Source organism: Pelophylax lessonae, assembly GCF_965119305.1.
Source record: "Pelophylax lessonae genome assembly, chromosome: 3".
Classification (NCBI taxonomy): domain Eukaryota; kingdom Metazoa; phylum Chordata; class Amphibia; order Anura; family Ranidae; genus Pelophylax; species Pelophylax lessonae.
The window spans coordinates 586,866,312-586,879,715 of NC_138770.1; positions in this window are offsets into that span (position 1 = coordinate 586,866,312).

A 13,404-nucleotide genomic window follows, 5' to 3' on the forward strand; every position below is an offset into this window, starting at 1 on the left:
ATTTGCTCATGCACATTAGCGAACAGATTGCCAGCGTCCACTGGCCTATATAAGGACAGCAGCTCCTCTCACAAATTGCAGAAATTATCATCAGCCTTGTATCTTTTGTTCCTGTTCCTGTGCCTTGTGCATCTGCTTGATTACACGTTACTGACCCAGCTTACTCCTGACCTGCTCTGGCTTCCCTCTAGGTTCTGCCTTGTTCCTGATTGACATCCTGTGTTTAACCCCCAACTTGATCTCCACCATGTTTCTGCCTCTGCTCCTGACTGACTTCCTGTGTTTAACCCCTGGTCTGGTTTCTGACCTTGTTTCCTGCTTTACCCATCTGCCAGCACCTCCAGAGAATTATTTGCTATTACTACTTTTCTGCTCTTGGGTGTCCTCACATCTGGAACCATCAGGCAGCTTTACCTTCAGGCAACACCTGCATCTTTGGGCATAGCACCCTCTGTCACAACCTTGAGGGGTACTCTGCACTCAGCCACAAGGGAAGCCCTCTTGTCACTTCAGCCTCCTGTCAGGTACGTGACACGGCATTAGACCACTGCCACCTTCGCCAACTTGTGAAAAATGGCTGGTCAACCTTACACAACAATGCCATTCTCAGCCTCACCCTGCACCCTGAAGATTTTCCAGCTCATTGGACTACAATCCAAGTGCCAACAGACTGAGAGAGCTTGACTGCCACTGGGTTTTGTTAGCTAAGCAAGTAACCCTTTACTCTGCCACCAGATATTTTTATTTAAAAAAATCAAACATTCACAATATTAGCAGTAGCAATTATGACTTAAAAATAAACATCACTGTCACCACAGACAGGTATATCCAGAGATTTACCATACCAGAAAACAAAAAGGGTTGAAGAATTAAAAATACATAATAAGTCCTGGTTCAGCAAAGTGCAACCAATAAGCAAGAAGGCTCAGTGTCTCTCATAAGTCTTGACAGGTGTTGCTTGATTTGATGGTAAAGGAGAGCTAAAGACTGTGAATTAAGCTTTTCTTTTCCTGTCTGTGAGAAGGGTGTTGACAAAAAGTATCTGACCAATTAAGAGGTCTGAGGGGTGGCAGACAGGATGTCACTGTGTCCATGACCAAGTGGCAATCCCTACAATACTGTTTTTTACAGATATTATTATCTTCAAATTCGTACAGGTTGCATTCTGGTAACTGGTATATTTACTTTCCAACATGAAATTTCCTTTTAAATGAATTCAAATATGATGGGTATTATATAGGGACTTCACCTAGGCGAGGTTATGGGCATAATTTGCTCCAGTACCTCTTAGGATAGTAGTGTTCGGGCTTAAAATGCTTCTAATTAACTGATACAGATAAATATGTCCTTTTTCTGGTTGTACCATTATTAGCCTGGAACTTATGAAATACACTGACGTTTTTGATTCTACAAGAAAAGATAGACAGCAATGTATAGTTACTGACTACTACAGTTGAGCATTTTACAACAGGGGATTAGTGAAGCGAATATCTGCTTGCTTTCCTAATTACTTAACCACTTCCTGACCGCGCAGGTGCTACAGTTTTTTAAGGCCCCATGATATTTGTACAAATGTTTACCAAAAAAAATGTATTCGCTACAAATCATTATTAGCAGGGCGTACCTGGGATGTGATCGAGGACACATGTATGGCACTTCAGCTCTGATCCTGCCGACATCCTACCATATCATCTGGGCTCTTTTCCTCCTCTCTTGTTGCCTCAGTCTTCACAGTGGGACCCCCCAGTGGAATCTCTCTTCTCCAGCGACCAGATCACTCAGGGCAAGCCACGAGCCACATGATCTCAGGTCGGTACTTCCTGCTCCTCTCCCTCCGTGGCCATCTTGGGCACAAGGCCACAAACTATGTTGACAGCTACGCAGACATCCTCCGGGATAAGTTCCGTTCTCATGTGTCAGAAGCAGAGAATCGTATTTCGCTGGTGGAAGATCTGGTCCGGTCTGACTCCACTGAACTTCATGCCTTACAGCTGCAGGTGAGAGCGCTCCAGGAAAAGATCTTGGCTACTGAAAACTGCTTACGCCGCAGCTAAGTCTGGATCCTGGGCCTGCCGGAACGTGCAGAGAGCTCCAGATCAGCGGAGTTTGCTGAAACCTTCCTGGCAAAACTACTAGGCCTACAAGATCTCCAACCTACATTTGTGGTAGAAAGGGCCCATAGGGCCCCCCCCCCCCCATTCCAACGATCCCAAAAGCTTCAGCGTGGTCTTTCCTACTTCATCTGCTGAATTACAGAGATTGGGCTTGGGTACTCGCGACTGCCAGGAACAAACCGGATCTTCAGTATGAAAATTCCAAAATTCTTCTTTTTCCGGATTACTCCCCAGAGAACCAGCAACTCCGCAAGTCAATCACGGAGGTCCACAGGCGCCTTCGGGAAAAAGCTATCAAGTTCAGCCTGTTGTACCCTAGCAGGCTCAGAGTTGTGGATGGAGATCGTACATGCTTCTTTGAATCCCCTGAAAATACTTCCACCTGGCTGGATACTCGTTGAGCCTTGGGCTGCCTATTGTGCTTGGTGATGTCCTGTTGTCATCTTTGCTACCTTCGCATTCATTTTGCATGTCTCAGTTGCTTTTAATCTCTCTATTTTTTTTGTTATCTTTGAGGAGCATACTCATTCTTTTGGCACTATTTGCCCATGGAGGAACTACTTTTTGAGCCCATGATTCCTGGCCATATTCCTTTTGTGTCCACATCTGCGGGCTCATGCTCTACTTCTCTATGTCCTGACATGTGGAGAGCCCAAATTTCAGGAGCTTGGTACTGTGCCTCCCCAGAACTATCATTACTATTTTTACTTTTATTACAAGTTAAATCGCCTGGGACAATACAGACATCTCCCTTATTATAAAAATGTATTTATTTAATTATTTTTTTCCTCTTGACTGACAGTGTTGCCCACTTGGGCTTTGGTCCTCCTCCCCTACTGCCACTGGACATACAGTAGTGTATTGGATGTAACCAGTTAAGTTTGTTTGACTGTTCTGGGATTAGGTCCCTACCTGTTCCTCCTCATGTTGGGAGGTTCAGGAATGGATAGGGCTGGCACCACAGTGCCAATTTGTTTGGGTTTCCTTGTTGTTTTTTTTTCTTTTCTTTTTCTTCTTCTGTTTTGGTACTTGTCATTATATTGGTATGGCGATGGCTCATGTCTATTTTGCTGCCTTTCGGATGCTTCCCTGTCTCTGGCTCACTCATACCTCACATTTCTTTCTCCCTATTCCATCATGACTTCACACACTTTTGAAGAGTTCAAATTTATATCATGGAATGTCAGAGGTCTAAAATCTAAATTTAAACGGGCACTAATGTTCCCATACCTTAAGCTTCAGGCCCCCGAAATAATCCTACTGCAAGAAACGCATCTCACGTGCAGCCATATTATGACATTGAAGAAGCCCTGGATTCAAAGGGCCTTTCATGCCACGTTCTCAAATTCTGCCAGAGGAGTCTCAGTGCTCCTCAATAAACAATTGCCCTGTGTCATTGACCATGTCCATATGGATACCTATGGGAAATATGTGATTGTGAAGATGACATTAGGGCAACACAAATATGTAATAACTGGCTTGTATGTTCCCCCTCCTGTTTTATCTGCTATTCTGTATACCATTCTGGAGAGGATTGTCCCCCATTGTCTGGCCAAATTGTTGATCATGGGTGATTTCAATTCTACTATGTCTCCTACCTTAGATAGACCCACTTCAGTTAAACAATTCTCGGGGGACTTGTCTGATTGGGCACTGGCAGCTGGCCGCACAGATGTGTGGAGGTGGAAATATCCTACCATGAAAACATACTCCTGCTTTTCTTCCTCATACAAAACATTCTTCCACATTGACCTAGCCTTTGCCAATACCTCCCTCTTGGTTGATGTTTTAAGTGCTGCTTATCTGCCTAGTAGGTTGTCTGACCACTGTCCCTTAGCAGTAGATCAGTAGACCACTGCCCATTCGTACTAGACCCCATCCTAACGGGTCCCTGTGGCGATTGGGAGCCCACTAGGTTTCCCGCTCAGACATTTCTGAGAAGACACCCCCCCATCAATTGGGAAATCAATTTGGGAACATCCTCTCTGGACATGGAATGGGATGCTTTTAAAGCCTTTATGAGGGGTCATTATATCTCTTCCATAGCTGCTGTTAAACAAGACCAGGCCTCTGAGGTGCAGTCTCTACAAAAAAAAAGGTACTTGAGAAAACAGGCCATTATAACTCTAACCCTAACGCTGATAGCGTTGACTCTCCTGAAACGGTTAAAAGGGAACTACATTTACATTTGGCCGAAATCACTAGATTGAATCTCCTAAATTGTAGACAAACATTCTTTGAACAAGGAGACAAAATTAGTCGGTTCTTAGCGTTGTTGTCTTAACATGACGTTCCCTTTACGCTGATTCCTGAAATGAAATCCCTCTCTGCCAATATACTAAACTATTCAGAGAACATATTAGAGGAATTTAGAAGATACTATGCTAATTTGTATACCTCCTTCTCTCCAATGAATGTTGATCCACCAGGCCTTACCTCTCTATTAGATACTGTGTCCCTTGGCTGTCTCTCTGATGAGGAACGTTCCATCCTAGTTCACCCACAAACAAGAGGTTTGTGTAGTCATACAGTCCTTTTCTAATGGAAAAGCACCTGGACCGGACGGTCTGCCAGTAGAGTTTTACAAAGCCAATGTAGACCTTCTTGCCCCGCTTCTGGTGTCCCTATTTACAAAATATCTAGCAAAAGATACATTCTCTTCTTTCATGAGAGAGGCTTATGTCATTCTTGTATATAAATTCCCCCATGTGCCTCTTATCGGCCGATTGCTTTATTGAACTGCAATCTTAAAATACTTACCAAACTTCTTGCTTGCCGATTGAACTCTCTTCTCTTCTACATTAAGTGATTGATGCTAATCAAACTGGGTTCATGGCTCACAGGGCCACAGATGTCAACTTGTGAGATGATTTGCAAATATCTATGCCCCACATAACAATATAAGCTCCAGAGTGGTTGTCTCCTCAGACATAGAGAAGGCCTTTAATACCGTTGAGTGGTCATATTTGTGGAAAGTACTACAGAGGATGGGATTTCCCCTTCTTTTTATACGGTGGTTGAAAGCGATATATCAGCACCCTACAGCAGTAATTAGGTTGGGTGGAGGCCTGTCAGCAAAAGTTGCCCTGTACAGAGGCACCATTCAGGGCTGCCCTGTCTCTCCAGCCCTTTTTGGATTTGCGATGGAGCCAAGGCCCTACGGGTATCCCTACTCATTCGTGGTTTGAGAGTTGCCTGGCTGGAAAGGGTAACCCTATATGCGGACAACTTGCTATTGTTTGTAAAAAATGCGGGTCCCTTCTTGGAGGGGGACTTCAGATTTTGGAAGCATTCTGTTCCATTACGGGACTGAAGGTTAATTGGTCCAAGCCTCTGGTGTTCCCGATTGACCCTGATGCCCATAAATCTGCTTCACCAGCATTGGAGTTGTAGAGGGTGAAGCAATTTAAATATTTAGGTGTGATGGTGTCTCAGGACCCTGCGGATTATCTTGGGCTCAATCTCCTTCCAGTGTACCAGGCTACAAAGACTCAGCTGAGAACTTACCTTTGTCCCTTCTGAGACGCATAAATTTAATAAAAATTAAAATACTCTCAAAACGTACTTATCTTTTTAGATATTCGCCCCAATGGATCCTAAGATCCTTCTTTTCACAGTTAAATCAACTTTTCTCTTCCTTCATATGGGGATCTCAACCACTGACGTACAAATTGACAACTCTCATGAGACCTACATCCAGGGGGGAGTTTAGCCTTTCCGAATTGTTACATGTACTACTTGGCATCACAGCTGGTCACTGCTAGATGGTGGCTGTGCCCTGACAGAAATAATACCTCCACAGTTTTGGAGGCAGCAGTATTAAACTCCCTGGAGGCCCTGCAACACCTTCTTTTCAGAAGTCTCAAGGTCCCTTCCTTCCTGACTCCTTCCATGGCCATCACTATTGAGGCGTGGGCAGCAGGGTTAACATATGAAGTAATATCACAGGAAATTATTTCCCCAAATAGCCCTCTGTGGTGCAATCCAACTCTAACACACTTGGGTAATCTGACAGACCCACAGGCGTGTGCTAAGTATAACATTAGGCTTAACTCCCATATTGTAGCTAATGGCTCCCTGCGGTCCTTTGCATCCCTTTCTGCTGATTATAATTTCCCGGCCTCCCACTTGTTCAGATACCTTCAGTTGTCCCATGCTTTCAGTAGCCAGTTTTCTACTGTCTCCCCAAGGTTGAAACAGTCTGAGTTAGAACATGTAATTCGAACAGAACGCTCAGAGAAATCTACCTCTGTGTTACATAACCACCTTCTGTTGATCTCCCTCCCAGACCTTTGCGATCTTTGGCAGAGATGGCAGAGAGATATGCCCGAGCTCGATGATGAGGATATTTGGGATCTTCCTTTTTCATCATCGGGTCTCCCAAAGAGACAAGTTCATTCAATTTAAAAATGTGCATACGGCTTACTTTACTCCGCATAGGCTGCATACATCGAACCCTTCGATTTCTTAGGAATGTTGGAGGTGTGATCACTCCCCTGCTGACTTTTTGCATGTTTTTGGAGATGCCCGGTTATAGTCAACTATTGGGAGGAAGGGATTTCTATTATCAACTCTATTGCTAAGATTTCTTTAAAACCTTCTGTTAGTCTGTGTCTGTTGGGGTTAGTGGAGGCATTGGTTCCCATGGTGGCAGGTGTACCATGCTTAGATTACTACTTTTCTATGCCCGCAAGGCCATAACTATGTCTTGGAAGAAGGCTGGTTCTCCCTCCTTTACCTTCTGGAAACATTTGGTCAGTGTTAACCTGCCTTTATATAAAGAAACATATGTTAATGGGGGCTATCCAAAGAAATATGATATCGTAATATCGTATGATCTAAATGGTTGGCAGACCTGACCACGGCTTCTATGTTAGACAAATCATAACACTTCTGTCATCCTTTATTTCTGATGTTTCAAATGGAGGTATGAGGTGAATTTGTAAAAGACACCCCAAACCATAGATTATCTAAAAGCACATGGCCTATAGAATTTTAAAAAATGTGCTACTGTTTTTTTTAAGCCCCGCAATAGTTGGATAAATGTTCATCGAATTGCAATTTTCATTAAAAAATACACTAACATCATTATTAGTGAATACATACATGGCAAAATTTACAGAATTCCTGCTAAATTCCTACTAAAGAAAAAAGCTAAAACTTTATTGAGTTAATAAATAACAAATATTTGTAAATTTTAAATTGCGTTTTTTTTTTTTTTTTGGTGAAATGGTGAAAACTGAAGGTACGCAAAAACTGTAAAAACAATGTACTCTAAAAATCCAGAGGTTAAAATTTTTCACTTAGTAAGTTGTAGAGACAGCTTCTTGTTCATCAGCTTAGCAGTTTTCCACTACACACTGTTAAAGGGAAAGCTTCATGGGCTAATACTGACAATTAGGCGCCAGTTAATTGTAGTCACCTCCAGAGCTACCTCTTTGTCAGAGATGTAAATACCCACCCACTATTGTGGCTATATGTGTAGTGTGCACATGAGTACCTTTATTTTTGGGTTAGCTGATACCCCGTTTGCATCAGTTATAAAAGGTTTCATTTTTACTACAGTTCAGCTGATTGTCATCCTTTGGGTCAGTTTTCACATTGTCTGTTTATGGATTTATGCTTTGTTTAACTACCTTGACATAATACAACATGTACCATACCTGTGGGATTCCCATAGAAGCTGGAAATATCTGTAGAATACACCACTACTGCTGTGATCTCCACTAGCTTCCCAGATCCTGTGTCAAGCAGCTGTCCTGATGAAGTGTGGACACAGTAGGGCAGCCGCTTGGCCCCAGTTACATTCAGAGAATGCTTTGAATTCCCTTAATTCTATCAGCGTTCTCCAATTAGACTAGGTGGAGAGTGTGATGTCACTGCCTTGGCTCTCCACCTGGACCAATCAAAGAATGCTTTACATTCACTGAAAAAATGCAAAACATTCCCCTAATGACGCCCATGCTGTTCACAGGACCCAGAAGCTAGTGATTTCCAGCTTCTAGAGCAGTGGTCCCCAAACTGTGGCCCGTGGGCCGAATGTGGCCCCTTATCAGCCCTTGGGGCACTACTTCTCCAAATGACACCAACAAGGAGGCACCATTACTTCCACTGACACCAACAGCGGGGAACTATTCCTCTTGCTAATACCAAAGACTATTTCTCCAACTAATATCAATGATGGGGTACTATTGCTCTAACTAATTCCAATGATGGGGCACTATTTTTCCAACTAATACCAATGATAGGCACTATTTCTCCAAATAATACCAATGATGGGGCCCTATTCATCCAAATAATACCAATGATGGGGCACTATTTCTCCAACTAATACCAATGGTTGGGTGTACTATTCCTCCTTCTACTCACTACAGGCACTATGTAATTTTTTTTACTCCCACTGCTGACGCTGGGGCATTTTCTACTCCCAATGGCCACTCTGGCCACTCTAAATCTGAAAGACAGTAAACTGGCCCTTTGTTTAGAAAGTTTGGAAACCCCCGTTCTAGAGAAATCCCACAGGTGTTATTTATGCAATGCAACCAATGCAGCTATGTAAAAAATGCCATACCTAGAATTTTTTCTTTAAGCTGGCTCAATGTACTAACAAAGACCATCATCTGGCCGTATGCTAGATACTACATTCTTTTTGTACTAGTAAATTTGATTATTTGGTTGTTATTATGTTTCTATATTTTATACCACCATCTTAGAGACATGTGACCAGCAATACCATGGGGAAGTAAGGGTTCCTGGCACAACATTGAAGACAGAGCCATATTAGCAATAAGGAAACACTAAATTTCACTTTTTTTTTCTCAATCAAATGATTTTTTTTGTGGAAAGCTGGAACATATAAGGTGATCTTATTTTTCATTTGCATAATGTATAGACTTGATTTTTTTCTATTCCATTTATTTTAATTCAGTAAATTATCTTACTGAATTTCTAATTTTAGATTACTAGTGCTGAATGAGGAGAGAGCATATGTTATGATCCTTACTGAATTTGTTTCTAAGGATTTTCTGCTTTTCCTTGAGAACTCTGAAAATAGGGGAATGATGTTGCTAAGCAACAAATATTATTAGGTATTATATCTCTATAGGGAGACGGTGTTATGCAATCTGATATTTGAGCTATTTCGCTTCAAAAGTGGCATTCCAACGTTTTTAGGCTCTAAAAGAGATACTTTACTAAAAGATATTAAAGGGGAACTCTAGGTAGAGCCAGATTTATACATTGCAGGGCCAGATTTAGACCTTGCATATACAGAGTTGGTTTACATTCTCACTGACAGTCACACATTTTTAAATTTCATGATACAATATCATTCTGAGGTCATGCTTGCACACACACACACAGTCGAACTGCAGTATGTGTGGTTCTCACCAAAATGATGGCAGATGATGGCTGACAAAATATTATTTCCCAAGATACATTCAATTTAAAGTGTTTTTTTTTTTTTTAGGCAAAAATAACAAACATGTTATACTTACCTGCTCTGTCCAGTGGTTTTGCACAGAACGTTAAATCAAAACATATTTTGTGCTAGACCCCTGTATATAATGTGAACTGCTGCAACCAAAAATCCTGGAAACATGAATAAAGTGAAAAAAAAATTTACAAAAAAGGTGCACTGTTCTTTTAAATTTTAATCCGACGACATAAAGGCAGTCATGAAAAGAAATAAAATGGTAGTACAAATAAGGTACTGTTCCTTTAAATCCAATAAATGTGATATACATTTCAGGATTAATCTTGCTATACACAAGGGAATCAGTAAAGTGCGAACAAATGCAAAAATTAAAAAAAAATATATATATATATATAAAGCAATCATTTAAACAAATCATAAATGTATATAAAGTCCATAAAGAAGTGCCCAAAGTGCTCAGTGCTTCATGATCCAAATCAGCATAAAGGTGCTCCAAATGTGGCAATTTTGCTCCAAAAAGTATGGCCTCTCACCACACCACATGAATCTCCATTTCAGAGATCTCAGACAGCCTGTATTGCTTACCCCCCCCCCCCCCCCCCCAAAGCTTGTATTGTATCTCCACAGCGGAAATATCACCAAAAGCGTGTCTTCAAATGAAAATATCTACTTGAATTACTCACAGAGGTAACATAAAAAAGATTGGGAAATACCTCATAGTGTAACCAGTATGATACATTTATTGGGAATATTAAAACTACCCTTACAATAAGGCAAAGAAATAAAGCATGTAAGTTGAGCCAGCCGTGGTGTCACCCATCCAGCCAGCCGCAATGATGTCACACCTGCTCTCCACCCTAAAGGGTGCTTTTCATATGACTGCCTTGATGTCGTTGGATTGAAATTTTAAAGAACAGCGCCCCTTTTGTTGTACATTTTTTTTGGTTTTGCACAAAGCAGCCCAGATTCTCCTCTTCTCAGGTTCCTCTGCTCCTGGCCTCTCCCTCCTGTTGAGTGCCCCCACAGTAAGCAGCTTGCTATGGGGGCACCCAAGCTGAGCCACAGCTCCCTGTGTCCATTCAAAGCCGTGGCCTGGTCCTGCCCCTTTCTCTCCTTATTGGCTGACTGACCTTGATTGACAGCAGCAGGAGCCACTGGCGCCTTGCCGCTGTCTCAGCAAATAAGAAGGGGAGTCCCGGACAGTTGAGACACTTTTGCAACATCGCTGGATCTAGATGGACCTCAGGTGTGTATTAGGGGGACTGAGGGGGGCTGCTGCACCCAGAAGGCTTTTTATCTTAATGCATAGAATGCATTAGGATAAAAAGCCTTCTGCCTTTACAACCACTTTAAGACTGAAAATGTTGGGTTGTCCCCAGAAAAGTAATGGAGGGGGAGATTTTCCAATGGGGACACAAGTTCTGGTGACCTGGGGGTTCCCATGGAATTCCTTTCAGTTGCAGGGATTTTCTCTCATGTCCTGCTTTGGCTAAGAGACAGGAAGTGAAGATAAATTTTCCCCAAGGGATGCAGATGGCAAAAAAATAAACTGACAGGGGTTTTATATATATATATATATATATATAGTATATATATATATATATATATATATATATATATAGTGGGTACAGAAAGTATTCAGACCCCCTTAAATTTTTCACTCTTTGTTATATTGCAGCAATTTGCTAAAATCATTTAAGTTCATTCTTCTTCCTCATGAATGTACACATAGCACCCCATACTTACAGAAAAACACAGAATTGTTGACATTGTTGCAGATTTATTAAAAAAGAAAAACTGAAATATCACATGGTCCTAAGTATTCAGACCCTTTGCTCAGTATTTAGTAGAAGCCCCCTTTTGATCTAATACAGCCAGGAGTCTTTTTGGGAAAGATGCAACAAGTCTTTCACACCTGGATTTGGGGATCCTCTGCCATTCCTCCTTGCAGATCCTCTCCAGTTCTGTCCGGTTGGATGGTAAACGTTGGTGGACAGCCATTTTTGGGTCTCTCCAGAGATGCTCAATTGGGTTTAAGTCAGGGCTCTGGCTGGGCCATTCAAGAACAGTCACTGAGTTGTTGTGAAGCCACTCCTTCGTTATTTTAGCTGTGTGCTTAGGGTCATTGTCTTGTTGGAAGGTAAACCTTCGGCCCAGTCTGAGGTCCAGAGCACTCTGGAGAAGGTTTTTGTCCAGGATATCCCTGTACTTGGCCACATTCATCTTTCCCTCGATTGCAACCAGTCGTCCTGTCCCTGCAGCTGAAAAACACCCCCACAGCATGATGCTGCCACCACCATGCTTCACTGTTGAGACTGTATTGGACAGGTGATGAGCAGTGCCTGGTTTTCTCCACACATACCGCTTAGAATTAAGGCCAAAAAGTTCTATTTTGGTCTCATCAGACCAGAGAATCTTATTTCTCACCATCTTGGAGTCCTTCAGGTGTTTTTTAGCAAACTCCATGCGGGCTTTCATGTGTCTTACACTGAGGAGAGGCTTCCGTCGGGCCACTCTGCCATAAAGCCCCGACTGGTGGAGGGCTGCAGTGATGGTTGACTTTCTACAACTTTCTCCCATCTCCTGACTGCATCTCTGGAGCTCAGCCACAGTGATCTTTGGGTTCTTCTTTACCTCTCTCACCAAGGCTCTTCTCCCCCGATAGCTCAGTTTGGCCGGACGGCCAGCTCTAGGAAGGGTTCTGGTCGTCCCAAACGTCTTCCATTTGAGGATTATGGAGGCCACTGTGCTCTTAGGAACCTTAAGTGCAGCAGAAATCTTTTTGTAACCTTGGCCAGATCTGTGCCTTGCCACAATTCTGTCTCTGAACTCTTCAGGCAGTTCCTTTGACCTCATGATTCTCATTTGCTCTGACATGCATTGTGATCTGGAAGGTCTTATGCCTCGTACACACGTGCAGATCGTCGGCCCAACGATCGGCCGTCTTTTTTCCCCGGGCTGTCGTGTCTGTTGAAAAGTGCAAAAGACTGCACAAGAATTTTGTCCACCGACTACAGCCGACTGCAGAAGTGATGTCATGTGATGGTTAACTTTCCGTGTGTTTTTTCTTTTCTGAGCATGCCCAGTCTTGCAAATCTGCTGTCTGTCGGCCGAATTCTGTATTGACTGGCGAACAATCGGCCGCTCTGGTGTCAGCATACAAAAATTTTAATGCTTGCACGACAGATTCTTTTCGGCTGAAAGTGCGCTGTCGGAAGCATCATACTAACAAGCCGAAAATCGGCCGATCGGTCGTCGGCCGAATCTTTTCGGCCGACAATCTGCACGTGTGTACGGGGCATTATATAGACAGGTGTGTGGCTTTCCTAATCAAGTCCAATCAGTATAATCAAACACAGCTGGACTCAAATGAAGGTGTAGAACCATCTCAAGGATGATCAGAAGAAATGGAAAGCACCTGAGTTAAATATATGAGTGTCACAGCAAAGGGTCTGAATACTTAGGACCATGTGATATTTCAGTTTTTCTTTTTTAATAAATCTGCAACAATGTCAACAATTCTGTGTTTTTCTGTCAGTATGGGGTGCTACGTGTACATTCATGAGGAAGAAGAATGAACTTAAATGATTTTAGCAAATGGCTGCAATATAACAAAGAGTGAAAAATTTAAGGGGGTCTGAATACTTTCCGTACCCACTGTATATAAATAAAATGGTAAAAAAAAAATAAAGACTACTTACACCAGTGGCAGAACTTCCAGAATCGCAAAGGTCATACTTACGACTTGGCCCTGGCTTTCCATCACTGGGCTCAGAGATAAACAGCGCTTGCATGTAAAAAATTCATACACAAATAACGAATCAACATACGGTTCTAAACTAGAAAAAGGTAATT